This window comes from Mobula hypostoma, chromosome 24 (assembly GCF_963921235.1).
Source record: "Mobula hypostoma chromosome 24, sMobHyp1.1, whole genome shotgun sequence".
Taxonomy (NCBI): domain Eukaryota; kingdom Metazoa; phylum Chordata; class Chondrichthyes; order Myliobatiformes; family Myliobatidae; genus Mobula; species Mobula hypostoma.
Genome location: NC_086120.1, coordinates 40472140 through 40491836, shown reverse-complemented (window position 1 = coordinate 40491836; position 19697 = coordinate 40472140). Strand labels below are relative to the sequence as shown.

Below are 19697 nucleotides of genomic sequence, written 5' to 3'. Positions count from 1 at the left end.
GCGAAGCGGGCATTTCAGAAGTTTCTCCTGATGTTCCTCCCTGTTTCTCACGTCTGTCTCCATCAAATCAGGATTGTGCACGGCATCCTACTTACAAATACGATATCAATAGCCGGAGAGGCTGCGCGCGCTGCATCGCGCTGCCATCTTCTCCTCCTCCTCCTCTGTGGGCCTCTGTATTTGTATATCAATAAGATTGAAAGAGTGCAGGGAAAATTTAAAAGGATGTTGCCAGAACTAGAGGACCTGAGTTAAGTGGCAAGGTTGAAAAGGTTAGGAGTTTACTCCCTTCAGCGTAGGAAAGTGAGGGGAGATTTAACAGAGTATACAAAGTTGTGCCACGGTAGCGTAGCGGTTAGTGCAACACTGTTACAACTTGGGGCATCAGAATTTGGAGTTCAATTACAACATCACCTGTAAGGAGTCTGTACGTCCTCCTCATGGAATGTGAGAGTCTTTTCTGGGTGCTCTGGTCTCCTCCCACAGTCCAGAGGCGGACTAATAAGTTAATTGGTGATTCTAAATCGTACTCTGATTAGGCTAGGGTTAAACTGGGGTTTGCTGGATGACATGGCTTGAAGGGCTGGAAAGGAATATACTGCACTGCATCTCAATAAATAAAATAAAAACGAGGAGGAGTAGGAATAGGATAAATGTAAGTAGGCTTCTTTCACTGAGCCTGGGTGAGACTGGAACTAGAGGTCATGATTAAGGGTGAAAGATGAAATATTTAAGAGGAACATGTGTGAGAACTTAATGCACCAAATGACCTAGTTCTATGGTTTTATGATGGTCTAAATTTTAGGGAGATAGAGCTTGCTGGTTTGCATTGATTCCATGTTGAGAAATGCTTTGATTTTTAAATTATTATCCTTGTTTTCAAATCCTCCCACTTTGGTAACACTCCCAGTCCACATCTCCATCATCCTCCAAGATATGTGCACTTCCCTCAATCCGACCTCTTGTCCTGTTGCAAAAATTCAGCATCGTTGACCATTCCTTCAGCAGCCAGGTCCTTACTCCTAGAATTCTTTTCTCTCTAACCTATAGACAGAGTGCAGAGGAGATTTACAAGGATGTTGCCTGGATTGGAGAGCATGACTTATGAGAATAAGTTGAGTGAACTTGGCCTTTTCTCCTTGGAGCGATGGGGGATGCAAGTGACCTGATAGTACTGTATAAGATGATGAGAGTCATTGATCATGTGGATAATAAGAGGCTTTTTCCCAGGGCTGAAGTGGTTAACACAAGGGGGGATTGTTTTAAGGTGCTTGGAAGTAGGTACAAGGGGGGATGTCAGGGGTGGGTTTTTCACACAGAGAGTGGTGGGTGTGTGGAATGCACTGCTAGCGAAGGTGGTAGAAATGGATACAATAGGGTCTTTTAAAAGACATTTAGATAGGTACATGGAGCTTAGAAAAATAGAGGGCTATGTGGTAGGGAAATTCTAGGCAGTTTCTAGAGTAGGTTACATGGCTGACACAACATTGTGGGCTGTAGGGCCTGTAATGTGCTGTGGATTTCTATGTTTCTATGTAATCACCCCTCTTTCCTTCTTTAAGCCATCTCCTTTGATCATCTCAAACGCAAGGAATTCTGCAGATGCTGGAAATTCAAGCAACACACATCAAAGTTGCTGGTGAACGCAGCAGGCCAGGCAGCATCTCTAGGAAGAGGTACAGTCGACGTTCCCGGTCTCGGCCTGAAATGTCAACTGTACCTCTTCCTAGAGATGTGGCCTGGCCTGCTGCATTCACCAGCAACTTTGATGTCCTTTGATCATCTGCCTTGTTTTCCCTTTTTGTGGCTCATTAGCACCACAGAGCACCACAGCACAGTAACATGCTCTTTGGCCCATCTAGTCCATACCGAATTATAATTCTGCTTAATGCCATTGGCTTCCACCTGGAATAGTGCCATGGAGCACTACAGCACAGAAACAGACATCTAAAACTGTCTGATAATTCTCCTGTGGAGCAGCTCGAACATTTTTGTGTGTTAATGAATTGGTCAGATAAGGTTTACTTGAGCAGACAGAGAACTATTACTATTGCATTGGTTTCCTTCCCCATTCTGAAGACGTATGGGTTAGTAGGTTCATTGGTCACATGAGTGTAATAGGGGGGGCACAGGTTCGTTGAGCGGGATGTCCTGCTACCATTCTCCATCTCTATATAAAAAAATAAACTAACCAGCTATCTGCTACAAGAGGAGGAATTATTTGCACATGTTACTGATGGTCCAGCCTTATTTGTCAGTGTAATGTATAAGAAACTCGATCTCTCCCAGTGCTGACGTACTCCGCGACTACAGTTGAAATGATACATTACTGGATGAGAAGCATGTTAGGACATTGCAAGATCATGGGAAGTGCTGCAATGATGCAAATTCTGTAACAGCTATTGCATGGTTTGCTGTTGAGACAGGTCATTGTCGCAACTTACTGGTTGCTCCACAGCCGGCTATGGAGAATCCAATGGACCAGATCGAAGAAAGCTCCAGAGAGTTCCAGGTTCAGCCCGCTCCACTAAAGCACAAGCCCCCGCCCCCCATCATCTGGGACATCTTCAAAAGGCAATACCTCAAGAAGGTGGCATCCATCATGAAGGGTCCTCACCATCTTCTCATTACCACCATTAGGGAGAATATGCAGAGCCTGAAGGCACACACTCAGCTCTTCATGGGGTGGAGCCGTCCAGCTTCTCACTTCATTCCCTTCCCACACCCACGTACCTTCCCCCTCACCTGGCTTCTCCTATCACCTGCCAGCTTGTACTCCTTCCTTCCCCTCCACCTTCTTATTCTTACTTCTTCCCCCTTCCTTTCCAGTCTTGATGAAGGATCTACTGTTTGTTGCTCTCCATAGATGTTACCTGACCTGCTGAGATCCTCCAGCACCTTGTGTTTTCACTCTCTCCCACCATCAGGTTTCTGAAAGGTCCATGATCCCACAAACACTACCTCACTGTTCCAATGGTCCAGTGGTTCAATTTAATGTCAAAGAATGCATACAGTATACAACCTGAAATTCTTACTCTTTGCAGACATCCACGAAACAGAGAGGAAAAAAAAGCACAAAGAATGAATGACAGAAAAACATCAGAACCCCAGATTCCCCTCCACCCTCCCATGCACAGGCAACTGCAAAGCATCAACCTTCACCCCCTCCCCTTCCCCTCAGTTGCACCAGTAAAAAGCATCATCCCCCAACATCCACCAAGCAATAGCAAGCCCCCCGAGACCATAATCTATAGACCATCAAAAGCTACTGTCTACCCATCTTTGTGCATTATTTATTGATCTAATTTTAACTATTCCTCATTGTAACTTACAGAATTTTTTTATGTATTGCAAAAGGGTAAATTTCATGACATGAAAGTGTTAGTAAACCTGATTCTGATCGTGATTCTGAGATAGTAACACTGAGTCTAGACTGGCACTTCGTTAGAGAATTTCATCTTTTTGATGTGTGTGTGCCCTCCTGGTGTTTGTGAAGGATCTCCTGGTGCTTTTCCATTGAGGAGCAAGGTGTCCTTCCCTTTAGTCAATGAACCACAATGAAAAAATACCCAAATCGATTTATTATCATCACCTTGCTGTTTGTGTGCACTGATTAGCTGCGTCCTCCTGGATTGCCCTATGAAAGAATCTGTACAGAGTTAATGTTTCCTTTGTTGTTCTATTATACTGCATTTCATTGTTTATGACCACAACCTCTCTGTAAAAGTTACTTTGATGAGTGTAAAGGACATTGAGGTCATAAAAACACTATATAAATGGAAATTTCTTTTTTTTGCATCACCCACTTGCAAAATGTAAAAAAGAAACTCTGAAGTTCTTTACAATGCTAGTAAAATAAAAATCACTCAGGGGGAAAATATTATGCAATCTGAGACACATGGAGGTCAAATTTCAAAACAGGGTATGCTTAAAGCAATGTTGCTTAAGCTTCACCAATGGCCTTGGGTTACAAAGGTAAACATTATGGAGTTTTGCACAGGACCGGAGTCTTTGGTCATCTGTTGGTTAAAATAATATTTGCAACAGGTTAAGTATTACCACATGCATATTCAGTCCACCCAACAATTGAGAAAATGTGGGCAAGCAACACTATGAATGTACATAGTACAAGTTAGTCATTTCTATCCAAATGTCTTGTCTGCCTGTATGACAGCAGTCATTGTATATCGGGGTTATTTGCTGCACACAAAGTGCATTCAGAGGCTTTTGGAGCAACGTGCGCTGTGAATGAAAACCTGTCTTTCTTTCTTGACAGCTTTACAGCAAGTGTTTCATCAATAGTGAATCTGACGCCACTGTGTCTCTTGGTACAAAGGGATCTATGAGTTTAGTGCATGTAACACACACAAAAAAATGGTGTGCAGTTACGACACGTAGCAAGAAAAATTAATGGGGCATTGAGGCTGAAAGTAGAGGCTTGATGCACCTTTAAAGAACAGTTATGAGACCGTATCTGGAGAACTGTGGAGAATTTTGAAGGAAGGATACGCTTACATAGGAGAGAGTGAAGACAAGGTTCAATAGGAGCTTCCTGGGATGAAACAGTTGTCATAAAATGAGTGGTTAAGCGGGTTGGATCTCCACAGCCTCTTAGTTTGCTCTACCTTCTATAACCTGCCTTTTCTCCCAATCATAGGTTCCAAAAGTTTATTAGTTTCAGCGTTTGGAGCCTTCTGAGGTGAAAAATCTGCAACCTTCCACCAGGCAACACACATCAAAGTTGCTGGTGAATGCAGCAGGCCAGGCAGCATCTCTAGGAAGAGGTACAGTCGACGTTTCAGGTCTCGGCCTGAAACATCGACTGTACCTCTTCCTAGAGATGCTGCCTGGCCTGCTGCGTTCACCAGCAACTTTGATGTGTGTTGCTTGAATTTCCAGCATCTGCAGATTTCCTGTTGTTTAACCTTCCACCAAAGTGCTTTTTCATCTCACTTCTAAATGACCGACTGCATATAATTTTTTATTCAGAAATACAACAAGCCCAACGAACCTGTGCTGCCCAATTATACCCATGTGACCAATTAACCAGCTAATCTATATGCCTTTGAAATGTGGGAGGAAATCGGAACAGCCGGTGGAAACCTACACGGTCACGGAGAGAACGTAGAAACACCTTATAGACAGCGGAGGGATTGAAGCTGCTTCGCTGGCGCTGAAATAGTGTTACAGTAACTACTATGCTACCATATCATGCCTAAAACTATACGTCCAACTGTAGATTTTCTGGGGAGATGAAAGAATCTCCCAGAGTCTGCCCTGTCACTTTTCATCAGTATATTGTATCCGCAGCTGTTTGGTGACATGTTCATGACAAACAGCTGAGCCCCACAAATCGACTTTAAGGATAAAATTCAATAAAATGCTTCAGAAAAGGTTGCATTGAGGAACGAGGGTCACTGGAGATCAGAAAGGGATTTAAGGTGATTGGGAAGTGATACAGGAGAGAATCTGTGCAGCAGATCTTCAGATGCAGTTGATTTTCTAGTCCATTAAGGATAACAAATGGGGAGTTTGCCAGGAGTTTAAGGTAAGGCTAACTTTTTATTATGCCCTCAGGATGTCCTGAAAAGTTTTTAATACCTAGCAACACTTGAAACAAACACAGCAAGATCCCAGAAAGCACATGACAACAAGACATTTTTGTCTTTCGGAATTGTTTATGTTGTGAGGGGACGTTTTCCTGGATGTGTAGAAAACCAAATTCATTGGACATTGCCACGGAAGTCTTTTACATCAAAACATTTCAGGAGGTGGTTGGGTACTTGAACAGTGGAATATATCTAACATTTGATGTACAGTGGTGACAGTTCAGCAGCAAGAAGTTCTGTCCCTGATATATTCTTAGAACCTTGGCATTTAGCAGATCTTTTCCTAGGATGTGGTAGCTAACTTTACCATTGAAATGAATTTCAAAAATTCCATTTGTTGACCTATTCCCACAGTTGAAAGTAATACGGAAACTCTAGCCATGCATCCACCCAACCCATGACTTTTTTTCCAGCAGAACATACAGTGATATTTAAAGAGACTTCCTCATGGAGCCAGGAGGAGCAGAACTGTCTCGCATTGACACATGCTCACCACCACCCAGAGTCTACCATCCAGACCAATAAAAATGGGCTTGAACAGACAGTCAAAAAACTGGTCAGACCACAGGCTTTAAACTGAGTAGAGGCAGATTGCTGACACCAGTAACCTGTTGATATTGAGATGATGAGTGATTTATTTATTTATCTGTTTATCTAACTAGCCATCTATCTATCTATCTGTCTATCCATCTACCTATCTTTCTATCTATCTATCTATCTAGCTGTTTATTTGTTTGTTGAGTCGCAGCGCAGAATAGACCCTTCTGGCACTTCAAGCCACACTGCCCAGCAATACCTGATTTAACCCGAGCCTAACCATGGGACAGTTTATAATGACCAATTAATCTACCAACCAGTACGCCTTTGGACTGTTGGAGGAAACCAGAGCACCCGGAGGAAACCAAAGCAGTCACGGGGAGAATGTACAGACTCCTTACTGACAGCAGCAGGAAATGAACCTGGGTTGCTGGTACTATAAAGTGTTGTGCTAACTACTACGCTACCGTATTGCCCCATATTTATCCTTCAAGCCTTCCACTTGCGGGAGTCCCGCGCATATGCTTCACAGATGATTTCTTAAACTCCGAGTTTAAAAAAAAACAATCTCCTGCGGTCAGAGTTCTGGCAATGGGTGTAAACTTGAAATTTTCCGTCCAGAAGATGAGAGTTCTGGCCAATGAGACAAATAAAACCAGTGAAAGAAAAAAATCACTAAAGTTGAATTTTCATAAAACATTTCAATTCTGCTGAACAACACTAGTAGCCCAAATCAGAAGAAGAGAACTTTTGTTTCTTGACATTCATATTCCGAACAGACAGAAATGACCAGATATAAAAGAGTTGTTGATGTAACACACTACTCATTTCTTCTGAAAGGCAGCCAACATAACCAAAAAACCCTCTCACCCCTGACATTCTCTGTTCTGTCCCCTGCCATCAGGCAGAAGATACAGAAACTTAAATGCACATAGCACCAGGCTCAGGTTCAGCTTTTGTTCTCCTGTTATAAAACTCTTGCATGGTCCTCTTAACCATAAAACCATATAACAATTACAGCACGGCAACAGGCCATCTCGGCCCTTCTAGTCCGTGCCGAACTCTTACTCTCACCTAGTCCCACCAACTTGCACTCAGCCCACAACTCTCCATTCCTTTCCTGTCCATATAGCTGTCCAATTTAACTTTAAATGACAACATCGAACCTGCCTCAACCACTTCTGCTGGAAGCTCGTTCCACACAGCTACCACTCTCTGAGTAAAGAAGTCCCCCCTCATGTTACCCCTAAACTTTAGCCCTTTAACTCTCAACTCATGTCCTCTTGTTTGAATCTCCCCCACTCTCAATAGAAAAAGCCTATCCACGTCAACTCTATCTATCCCCTCATAATTTTCAATACCTCTATCAAGTCCTCCCTCAACCTCCTACGCTCCAAAGAATAAAGACCCAACTTGTTCAACCTTTCTCTATAACTTAGGAGATGAAACCCAGGTAACATTCTAGTAAATCTTCTCTATACTCTCTCAAGTAAGTGGGAGGAGATGAAGGAGAAATTATTGAGGGTGAAGACAGTTCTGCCAGACAGAGGAGGGTGGTAATGGAGGGGAACTGGTTAGGTCGTCTGTTGAGAAAGCAGCAGAGAGCTTTAAGGCCTTCTTGATGAGGATGGAGGTGTATAGAGACACATCCTTGGTGAATATGAGGCAGTCAGGGTCAGGAAGCTCAAATGCATGTGTCACGATGTAGCTCTTGTATAATGAAACGGACTCTTGATCTCACTTTCTATCTCATTGTGGTCTAACAACTTATTGTCTGCCTGCACTGCGGTTCAGAATCAGAATCAGGTTTAATATCACTGGCATATATTGTAAAATTTGTTGTCTTTGCGGCAGCAGTAGAATGTAATACGTAATAATAGGAAAAACACGATTTACAGTAAGTATATATATTTAGTTAAATTAGTGCAAAAATAAAAATAACAAAGTAGTGAGGTAGTGTGCATGGGTTCAATGTCCATTCAGAAATCCAATAGCAGAGGGGAAGAAGCTGTTCCTGAAACACTGAGTGTGTGCTTTTATGCTCTGGTACCTCCTTCCTGATGGTAGCAAAGAGAAGGGGGCATGCCCTAGGTGGTGGGGACAAGAACTGTGGATGCCGCCTTTTTAAGGCATCGATCCTTGAAGGTGTCTTGGATGCTACGGTGGCTAGTGCCCATGATGGAACTGACTAAGCTTACGGATCTCTGCAGCTTAATTTGATCCTGTGCAGTAGCCTCCATACCAGAAGGTGATGCAATCAGTTAGAATGCATCTGTAGAAATTTGCGAGTGTCTCTGTTGCCATCTCATCTCATATCATATCATATCACATCTCCTCAAACTCCAAATAGCCTCTGTCGTGCCTTTTTTTTGTAGCTGCATCTGCAACATTAGCACTGTCTTCCACTGTAACTTTTTCTGCATTCTATTATCGCTCTTCCCTTGTGCTATCTCAATGTACGAATGAAGTGAAATGGTCTGTATGGATGTCATGTACAACAGAGTATTTCACTGTACTTTGACACATGTGATAATAAACCAGCTACTAACTAAAATGAAACAAAACTGCTGATCATCATATGTGAGATTGGATTTATAAATGGCTGTTGATTTGGGAAAATAGAATTTTAGGGAACTATTTTCTGCATTTGAAATAATTCAGTTCTTTACATGTGGGCTTTAAGTCAATAATGCAAAAGAAAAGCAAATGAACCTTTGAAACTTATTTTTCATCCATTAATAAGTTTAGGACTTCACATTTTCCAGTAAAGCTTAGTAAAATATAACTAAACATTAAAATGCAGAAATAAAAACAGACCAGTTTGGAAGCACTCAGCAGTACAGGCAACATGTGTGAAAGTCATAGGGTCATATTACAGAGGATTCCTGACCTGAGACATTAATGCTGAAACATTTTCCACAGATGTTGTCTGATCAGTTGAGTGCTTCCAGTATTACCTGTTTCTATATCCTATTTCTAGCATCTGTAGTTACTTTTTTAGCTTTAATGGAAATACAGTTATCATATACCATGCCTAATTTTTTAAAGCCCTTTTATAACAGTGAGAAATAAAGTGCTGGAAGAACACAATGAGGCAGGCAGCATTTGAGACAACTACAAGCAGGAAAAGAAAAATTACCAAAGTTGAACTTTCATAAAACATATCAAAGTTCAAGGTTCAAAGTAAATTTATTTCCGAAGGGCATAAATGTCGCTCCAAGAGGATCACAACTTTGTTGTAGGGTTTGGAGGCCTGCGTGCCTCAAAGACCTGGAGAGCTACTGTATGTTGGCTGCAAGTCAGGACCTTGTGCTGGGTAACCCCCCATGCCAAACCGGCCAAAGGGTAGAGGTCAGTCAAAAAGTGGTCCATCGGTCCACAAGGTTTGGAGGTTCAGCTCAGGGCTAACAACCCAGACTGGTCGAAACAAAATGTTACAGAGACAAGGAAGAATCCTTCTACCTCTGTGTGCCATGGTATGAACATTCAGAATGTTCATTGGGGCATTGCTGCCCCAAATGCCAGCAGCGTAAGTAATATATTACCTAGAGATTCATTTTCTTACAGGCATTTGCAGTAAAAACGAAGAAACAGAATAGAATGAATGAAAAACTGCATACAAAAATGGACAACCAATGTGCAAAAGACAACAAATATGAAAACACATAAATAAATAATATATATTGAGAACATGAGTTGTAAAGTCCTTAAAAGTGAGTACATAGGTTGTGGAATCAGTTCAGTATTGAGGTGAGTGAAGGTTAAGTGTGGTTGATGGTTGAGTGTGGTGTGGGACCTGAGGCACTTCTACCCCAAATCAAGTGAAGAGAACTTCTGTTTCTTGACTTCCAAGTAGACAGATATTATCAATTATAAAAGTGTTGTTGACACATCACGAGAAACCAGCCTCCCCTCCATGGTCTCTGCCTACACTTCTCACTGCCTTGGTAAAGCAGCCAACATAACCAAAGACACCAGCCACTCCAGACATGGAGAATCAACGTTTTGAGTTAAGGCTTAGAAATTCTAACATAAGTTGCACTCCCTTCTGAAGGTGAACTTTTATAACGGATTTTATAGTAACTCGTAAAAATGAGTCTGAAACATCATGTAATTGCTGATATTCTGTAGTACCTTACAGAATAAAATTATGTTTTTTTTACCCGTCTTTTCATTATTTATTTCCTTTGTAATTTATAATAATTTTTATACCTTTGGAATGTACTGCTGGCACAAAACAAGAAATTTCACATCGAGTAAGACGGTAATAACAAACCTGATTCTGATTCGGATGTCAGTTACTATTGCAAATGCTGTATTTGTTTTAAATAGAGAGTTGAGTTGTCTGCAGAAGTCCTCCAGTGCTGTCAAACTACTTGCGAGGTGAGGGAGCAGGGTGCAAAACTGAAGATAAGGTTCAAAACTTTTATTAAAATGTAACTCTGTCGCTCTCTGACTCTTCTCTGTGCTCACCCAGACTCACTACCACAGCCGCATGTATTTTCGAAGAACTTTTCTCTGCAGCCATCTTGTTAAACTTCCACCGATCGCCTCCCAGTTTCTCAACTCAACAACCCACCCCCCCCCCCACCACCTGGCTTTACCTATCACCTTCTCGCTTGAGCTCCTTCCTGTCCCCTCACCGTCTCATTCTGGCTTCTTCCCCCTTCATTTCCAGTCCTGGTGAAGAGTCTAGGCCTGAAACATCGACTGTTCATAGCTGCTCCCTGACCTGCTGAGTTCCCCCATCTTTTTGTGTCTGTGCCCTGAATTTCAAGCATCTGCAAAGTCTCCTGTGTTTCTAATTGAAATGTAAGCAACGTGAATAAACAGGAATAGGAAGAGTCTGATTGTTTATCTGATTACGACCAAGGTTCAAATTTTTCATGGATACAGTTTGATAGAATTTATTTACTTATTAAGAGATACAGCATGAAACAGGCCCTTCTGGGCCAACGAGCTGTATCACCTAGTGACCAACCTACTTAACATTAGCCTAATCACAGGACAAGTTACAGTGACTACTAACTGGTACTGTAAGTCTTTGAAATGTGGAAGGAGCACCCAGAGGAGAACCACACACTCACAGGAAGGACATACAAACTCTTTATTGACAGCATCAGAACCGAGCTCCGACGCCCTGAGCTGTCATAGTGTCCTGCTAACCACTATGCCACCGTGGCACCCAAATGAGTAGCTGAAAGTGATTCGCCACTGATAAAAAACTACCCGATAACTTCAAAAGTCATGGGGGCAGAATTAGGCCATTTGAGATTCCTCTGTCATTCAATCATGGCTGAGGTAGTAATCCCACTCAACCCCATTCTCCTGCCTTCTCTTCATAACCTTTGACACTTTATGTTCAGTATTGTACAATACTGTGCAAAAGTTTTAGTTCTGTATTTGCCAATGTGGAGCAGACAGCCACTTTTTAATCTGGTGGGAGCAAAGGATGTTGGGGATGGTGAGGGTGGAGCGCCGTGGGAGGGATGTGGGAGAGGTGGCAGAGAAGGAGTGCCAGGGGAGGGGGGAGGCACAGGTGCAGACACACCCAGCCCTGAGACACCAGGGAAGGTCATTTGATTCCAAACAATTGGTTTATTGTTCATTACAGAATGTCTCTCTGGTGCTTCCTGCTCCCTCCCCTCTTCCTTTCGCTTTCCCCCACCATGATCCCCCTCTCCCTGCCCCCTTCCCACTCTCAGTCCACAATAGAGACTCACATCAGAATCAGGTTTGCCATCACTCATATATATCATGAAATGTTTTTTTTGTAGTAGCAACACAGTGCAATACATAAAATTGGTATAGAACAGTGCAAAAGTCTTAGGCACCCTAGGTATATGTACCTGAGAATTTTACATAGTACTGTATATATGTATACTGTATACATAGTTTATAGAGTGACTGATGCAAAATGTTGGAGAAACTCAACGTGCCAGGCAGTATCTATGGAAAGGAATAAAGAGTCAATGTTTTGGGCCAAGACTCTTCATGAGGACAAGTGAAGTATACATACTTTTAATCTATATGTTCAGTATAATAAGTTAAAGTTACAAATTTATTTTCATTTTAACATACATATATATATATTCCAAACACAACAACATTCTCTGGAACATGGTACACCCACAAAACATAACACACACAGTACATAAAATAAAATATTACCACAAATAGTTAACAAGATGTAATTATAAAGTGCATGTAGTGTGCAGCGCACGGGAAAGCAGTAAACATTAAACAATACAGATAAACAGTAACCAGCTCGCTGTCCTAGTGACGTGACCTCGGTGGTGGCCAGTAACCAACTCGCTGTCCTAGTGACATCACCTCAGTGGTGGCAGGGTATTCATTAGTCACAGAGCCCGAGAGAAGAAGCTATTACCTGATCTGGCAGTCCTGATGCTTCTGAACCTCCTTCCTGAGGGTAGTGGGTCAAAGAGATTGTGGAATGGGTGGTAGGGATCCTCAACGATGTTTTGGACCTTTTGTTTACAATGCCGTCAGTAAAATACAGTACAGTGCAAAAGTCTTAGACACATACACACACACACATATATATATATATATATATATAGCTAGGACGCCCAAGACTTTTGCACAATTCCGTCGTAATCTTACGTATTGCACTCTACTGCTGGAGCAACAAAAAACACATTTCCTGACATATGTGAGTGATGATAAACCTGATTCTGATATGGGTCTCTATTGTGGACTGGGAGTAGGAAGGGGACAGGGAGAGGGGAATCAAAGTTGGGAAAAGGAAAGGGAGAGGGGAGGGAGAAAAAAAGTACCAGAGAAACATTCCGTAATGATCAATAAACTAACTGTTTGAAATAAATTACCTTGCCTGGCGTCTCAGGACTGGGTGCATCTGCACCCACGCCATCACCGCCCCTGGCACTCCTTCTCTGCCACCTGTACCACTCCCATTTATCGGCGGTCCAGCCTCACCATTGCCAACGTCCTCTGCTCCTGCCAGGTTAATAAACTTGCTCTTCACTCTATACTGATGAATACAGTACTGTGCAAAAGTCTTAGGCACCCTAGCTGTATATGTGCTGAGGACTCTTGCACCGTACTGTATAATAGTAGAAAATGTTTGACATATTATGTAAATACACACCACTGATAAGATAATGATGATTTTGTTTTAATCTGATTGGACATGACCAAAAATAACAAGCAAGAAATATTACAGCGGTAAATCGTGCTGTGATTCAGTTACGGAGTGAATACCTTGCACAGTAACTGAATCCGTTGGTCTGGACGGGAGTGTGAATCCCGGCTTTGTGGTGCAGCCAGTAGTGTGGCTGCCTCACAGCTCCAGTGTCCCAGTGTCCCAGGTCCTGTCTGTGTAGCACTTGTATATTCTCCGTGTGATCATGTGAATTCCTCCGCAGTTACTGCGGCTTCCTCCTACATCCCAAAGGTGTGTGGGCTGCGAAGTTAATAGGCCACTGTAAATTGCCGCTGCTGTGTAGGAGAGTGCTCGAGTCTGGGGGCTGTTATGGAAATGTAGGAAAATAAAATGGGATTCTTGTAGGATCATTCTAAATGGTGGCTTGGTGTGCAGTGTGGACCTGGGAGGCTAAACTGTCTGTTTCTGGTTTGTTTGAAGCAGCTGGGGAATTTAAATGGGTGTAATTAAACAAATCTGGAATTTAAAAGCTACCATCAGTGATGCTGATTTGTAAAACTGCTGCACTGTTATAAAAAAAACCCATCTAGTTTACTTCTGACCTTCAGAGAAAGTAATCTGCCATCCTTACCAAGTGTGACCAACTTTTATGCTTGAGTAAGAGACATCAGAAAGATGACATTGAATATTGTAATCAGATTTTAGATAAAATCCACCTGTAGAGCAAAAGAAAAAAATGTTGTACTTCACAGGAGAATTTTTAAGCCACTGTATGGTATTTGCAAAACTCTGAAGGGAAAAATAAAAAAAGAAGTGGGAGGAGGAATGGTTTTAGCCAGAGGGTGGTGAATCTGTGGAATTCACTGCCACAGACGGCTGTGGAAGTCAAGTCATTGGGTATATTTAAGGTAGAGGTTAATAGGTTCTTGATTATAACAGTGTCAAAGGTCACAGAGAGGAATCAGGAGAATGGGGTTGAGAGGGATAATAAATCAGCCATGATTGAATGGTGGAGCAGACTCGATGGGCCGAATGGCTTGAACCTGTCCCCAAGTCTTCTGGTCCTTCAATGTTCTTCAACACACACAAAATACTGGAGGGACTCAATAAGTCAGGTGGTATCTACAAAGGGGAATAATGTTTCAGGCCAAAACCTTTCATCAGGAATCATTTTTTCCTTTGTAACTTTTTCAGACACCTCTTCCCCCCCCCAAAAAAAACATTCAGAAGATATCTGCTGTTCTGAAGTTTGAAGACAACTTATCCTGTCCCTGAAAAAAGAGCAAAGAATTTGACTTTATTTTATGACCATTATTGTTTGGGAAGCACCTTGGGAGAATTAATTAAATTAAACGAAGAATATAGATGGTTAATAAATTATTTAGACACATGAGAATAATGCAAGGCATGGAACTACACATCAGTATCTAATGGAATGGGATTCCCTTGCAATATTGGAGACTGTTTATCTCAGTGTGGATTTTACAAACTACATGAACTCGGCTTGCTGTTCCCCTAAAAGGAATGATATTGAATAAGGAGGGGTGGGGGAGAAAGGCACGATTAGCGTATCGTTTTATAGTGTCTGCTGTAAGATTGGTGTTCAATTCCTGCCACTGCCTGTAAGGAGTTTGCACGTTCTCCCCTTGACGTGTGAAATTCCTCCATGTGCTCCATTTTCCTCCCACATTGCAAAGACATGCGTGTTAGGATTTGTAAATTGTGGGCTTGCTATGTTGGTGCTGGAAGCATGGCAACACTTGCGGGAATGCCCAGCACATCTTGGACTGTGTTGGTCATTGACACAGCATGTTTCAAAATACATCTGACAAAGTTAATTTGTTTGATGTCAGAAAACTGGAAACTAATTAAGGACATGATTTGCATACCAAATATGTTATGGTTAAGCCATTCGTTACTTATGGCTGAAAATCGGATTTTACCAGAACATAACCAATACCAATACTTTATTCTTCTTGTTGTCAGTCCTTGCAGATCTCCTGTCGCATGGCCCAGGGTCACTCTGATGACGAAGATGCAGGATTTTCCCTTTGGGAATAAGCAAAAAGATCCAGGTGCAGAGTGCAAACTCATGGAAACTCTATTACACGTTGTCTTATTATGACAGTAGTAGTCTTCAATGGAATGAAGAATGTGTTGTTTATTATGCTATTGAAATAAAGCTGAAGTTAATTGCATTTGGTGGAAATAAATATAGATTGGCAGATGACTGTAAGCTTCCAGCATCAAGTCAATAGATCCTGTAAAGGAAACAACTGGTACCAGATTCAAGACCTATGCTTCATATGGTAATACAGTTGCAGTACTGGGTGTGGCAGGGGCCAAATCCTATTGTAATTCACTAGTGAGGTGTTGGTAGTGAGGAATAATTGGAGACAGATATGCAGATGTATTAGGGGATTTTTGGAGTTAGGACATAAAGTGATTATTGACTTCAGCAAGCTACTTTCAGATCTGCATATGCATTGGAGATTAAATCTAAAATGCAACTCTGAACAGTGGGTAGACAATGCTGATTTAAATTTGTTATTTGTGTGCATTTGGGTGCCTGTAGTATGGGTGTGAAAGGGGAGTGTAGTTCAAAGGAAGCATTGTAAATATGGATTTGTTTGAATTTGACTTTGATCTTTAGCAAATAAAATGTTGTGTCAGGCTGGGCCCAGCAGAACTTTTCTACCAAAAGCATCTCCATATGATGCCAGCTGTATCTTGTTTTGTCGAATAAAGAGGCTGCTTCATTTCTACCAGTACTTTTCATTTAAGCAACTAAAAGATGCACATCAGCTTTTGTTTCAAAATCATATTTCTGTCATTATTGTTTTTCCATGATTATTATGCCATTATTAAAGGAAATTGGTACGTATCCTGGCACAGCTTTCTCCCAATGGAGTAGAAATGTTCCTTTGTTTGTCAGTCTTTGTGTGTGTGTGTGTGTGTGTGTGTGTGTGTGTGTGTGTGTGTGTGTGTGCGCGCGCGTGCGCGTGCGTGTTTCATTGATTCTATCGCATCTCTACTGTGAATGCTCGCTTTGACTGTCAAAACATGGAGGAGCCATCACAAACTCACACATTCCGCAAAGATCCTGTGATTTCACTCTCTTCAGGAGGGTGAGCTCACGAAAAGCATTCAGCCCAGATGAGTTACCTGGTCAAGTACTAAAGACCAACTGGTGGAGACCTTTGACTTCTTGCTTTGGCAGTTTGTGGAACACATCTGCTTCATCTTATGGTTATTATTCTATAGATTTATTGAAGATGACCACAAGAAAATGAATCTCAGAGTAATATATGGTGACATACAGTATAAACACTTCAATAGTAAATTTACTTTGAACTTTGAACCTTGAACGCAGCATCTCCACTGGAGGGAAGATGTAATTACATCACGGACGTTTACATTGGGAATTTACATTATTAATGTGGGATTATGAGTTTACAATGGGAAAGGGAGATTAGCATGTTCATGAATAAATTTTAAAAGACTGCAGGCCAAATTCTAATTACACTGCTCAAGGGGAGACTGGATGATAAAGTTTTCAGATGAAGGAGGATAAGAGGACAGGCGAGTTTTGTAGAGGAGGATGCAGAGAGCAAATTAATTCCCCATTTTGAACTCATGCACTCCTGTCTTTCGAAAGTTAGAAAGCAAATATAAAACTACTTTCTAATTAAGTAATAGTGATGGGGGAGGCAGGTAGAGAAAACATAGGTAGGATGAGAAAAGGGAGTGCCATAAGCCTTGCAGGCCTTTGTGTCTTGCTGTAGCATATAGAGCTTCTAGGTTTATCGAGCAACTGTATTTACTAATTGCTGTCTTAACTAGAGTCATTAAACCCTTGTGCTTTCTGTTTAATCTTGTCCAGTTAATTGCGACTGGCATGGGTTTTCCGCGTTCTATGATTAGTTAAAGCGGATGCTCATTTAGCACCGTTGGTGGGGTCCTCTTATGGAGAATGCTTTGTCTCGTGGTGTCACTCAATTATGCATCCGATGCTCTGTTGGAATACCCATGTATAACCTCTTGTTTCGGTCTCTACATGGGAGTCTGCCATTCCTCTGCACCTGGGTTGAGTCATTGCCAGCACTCACCATGACAGGGAGACTGGAGGAATAAGGAAAGGGGAGATATCAGTATTGGAATTGGGTTATTCTTGTCACATGTACCAAGATAGAGTGAAGAGCCTGTCTTGCATACTGTTTATACAGATGAAATCATTACAAAGTATATTGAGGTAAAACAAGAGGAATTAAAGATGTGGAGTCAGAATGAGAATCACGTATATTATCATTGATTTTTGTGACGTGAAACTTATGGGTTTTGGAGCAGCAGTACAGGGCAAAGATATGTAATGAAGCCAATGTTTATCCAGAGGTATTCAATGCCTTCAGCCCATGGTATTGTGCCAACCTTTTAACCTACTCTAAGATCAATCTAACCCTTCCCTCTTATGCAACCCTCCATTTTTCTATCAATCTAACCCTTCTCCCCTGCATAACCCTTCATTATTTATCATCCATGAGCCTATCTAAGAGTTTCTCAAGTGCCCCTAATGTACCTGCCTCCACCACGACCTCTGACGGGGCATGTCACAGACTCACTGCTCTCTGTGAAAAATAACTACCTCTGACAGCCCTCTTATAATCTCCTCCATTCACCTGACAATTATTCCCCTTTGTTGTAGCCATTTCCGCCCTGGGGAGAAAAGTCTCTGGCTGTCTACTCTATGCCTCTCATCATCTTGTACACTTCTTATCAAGTCACCACTCATCCTCCTTTGCTCCAAAGGAAAAGGCCCTATCTCACAGTACTTTTCTTCATAAAACATGCCCTGTAGTTCAAGCAGCATCCCGTTAATCTTCTCTGCATCCTCTCATCCTTCCAATAATGACAAAGATGCATCTTTTCATCTATTTATTTTAATCTATTTGAAGTAAAATAAATAGGTGGAGATATGTCTCTACCAAAGGAGGTGTATGGTGCTCCTTCCCTCCGCTGGCCTGCAGGTCACCTTTGGGCAAGATGTAGCACCTGCTTAGCCTCCCGATCAGGGTCCCGGGAAGCCATGGGAGCAGGTGGTGGATGGTCGTATGCGACCACTGACGCCAGGCAGACAATCCCTGAAGAGTGTTGATAATGGCTGGGATCACCCATCTTGCAAAGACACTGCCCAGAAGAAGGCAATGGCAAACCACCTCTGTAGAAAAATTTGTCAATTACATTCATGGTTATATGACATGATCGCCCATGTCATATGACATGACACAAAATGATGAAGATGATAATTTACTAATCTATTACTACCTTAAACTCACTTTGTACCTTACATGTAAACTTGTGTTTTGGCACAAATCTTCGCACTTTGGAATTGGATGGAATTGGCATTGGTTGTAAGCGATTAATTATCACATGTACCGAGATACAATGAAAGGCTGTTGTTTTTTAAGATGGCACTACCAAAAGAGTGTGACAGCTCACTAGTAGATGAGATGGCAAAAAATTTTGCTTTTACTAATAATTTGCTAATAACTAATTTCTGAAATAAATTTAAGGGATGAACCATGTTGGTACGTTGCAGAACCGACGCAGATGGAGTGAGCCATTTGGAGAGGAGAAGTCGAGAGAGGGGAGTCTTGTTCCTCATAGGGGCCGTGCACAATCCTGATTTGATGGAGATGGGCGTGAGAAGCACAGAGGATCATCTGGAGAAACTTCTGAAATGCCCGGTTCGCTGCCGCTGCTACAGTGCGATCGAGAATCTCCGGAGGGGAAGGCCCCAAATCCTCGGCTTTGCCTGTTGCTGGCGGCCGGGGCTGGGGGCAAAGCGCTCGGCAGAGATGGTGCTCGGTGTCGGAGAGCTGATTGGAGGTTCGAAGTTTTCAGACAGACTAGGAGTCGGCTGTGGTCGGGTGCTTCCAGGGTGCTGCATCGCCAAGTTTGCGACGCTGGAAGCTCATGGCAGGGAGAATTTTCTTCCTTCCACCGTCTGCGTGAGATGTTGGGACTTTCGAGAGACTTTGAGACTTTTTTTACCGTGCCCATGGTCTGTTCTTCTATCAAATTACAGTATTGCTTGCACTGTTGTAACTATATGTTATAATTATGTGGTTTTTGTCAGTTTTTCAGTCTTGGTCTGTCTTGTGTTTCTGTGATATCACACTGGAGGAACATTGTATCATTTCTTAATGCATGCATTACTAAATGACAATAAAAAAGGACTGCGTGTCCTCATAATTTAAACTAATCTAATCTAATCTAATACAATTGGCCCGGAAGCGAGGTTGGATTGCTTTGAGTGCCGAGCCGGTTAGGAGAAATCAAGAGTGGCTTCAGGCTGGGCGGCGAAATTTGTGCCTGCAGCGAGTTGCTGGGTGGCATGCTCAAAGCCC

The 19697-nt window shown here is 42.1% G+C and overlaps 1 long non-coding RNA gene across 1 annotated transcript in view; it reads left to right on the top strand.

Moving 5' to 3' along the window:
- Positions 1–19184, top strand: part of LOC134337297 (uncharacterized) — a 56158-nt gene extending 36974 nt beyond the window's left edge. The window contains exons 2-3 of the long non-coding RNA XR_010015961.1: positions 15277–15365; positions 18887–19184. This is a non-coding gene — a long non-coding RNA (uncharacterized LOC134337297). The remainder of the gene's footprint in view (positions 1–15276; positions 15366–18886) is intronic.
- Positions 19185–19697: the final 513 nt, after the last annotated feature.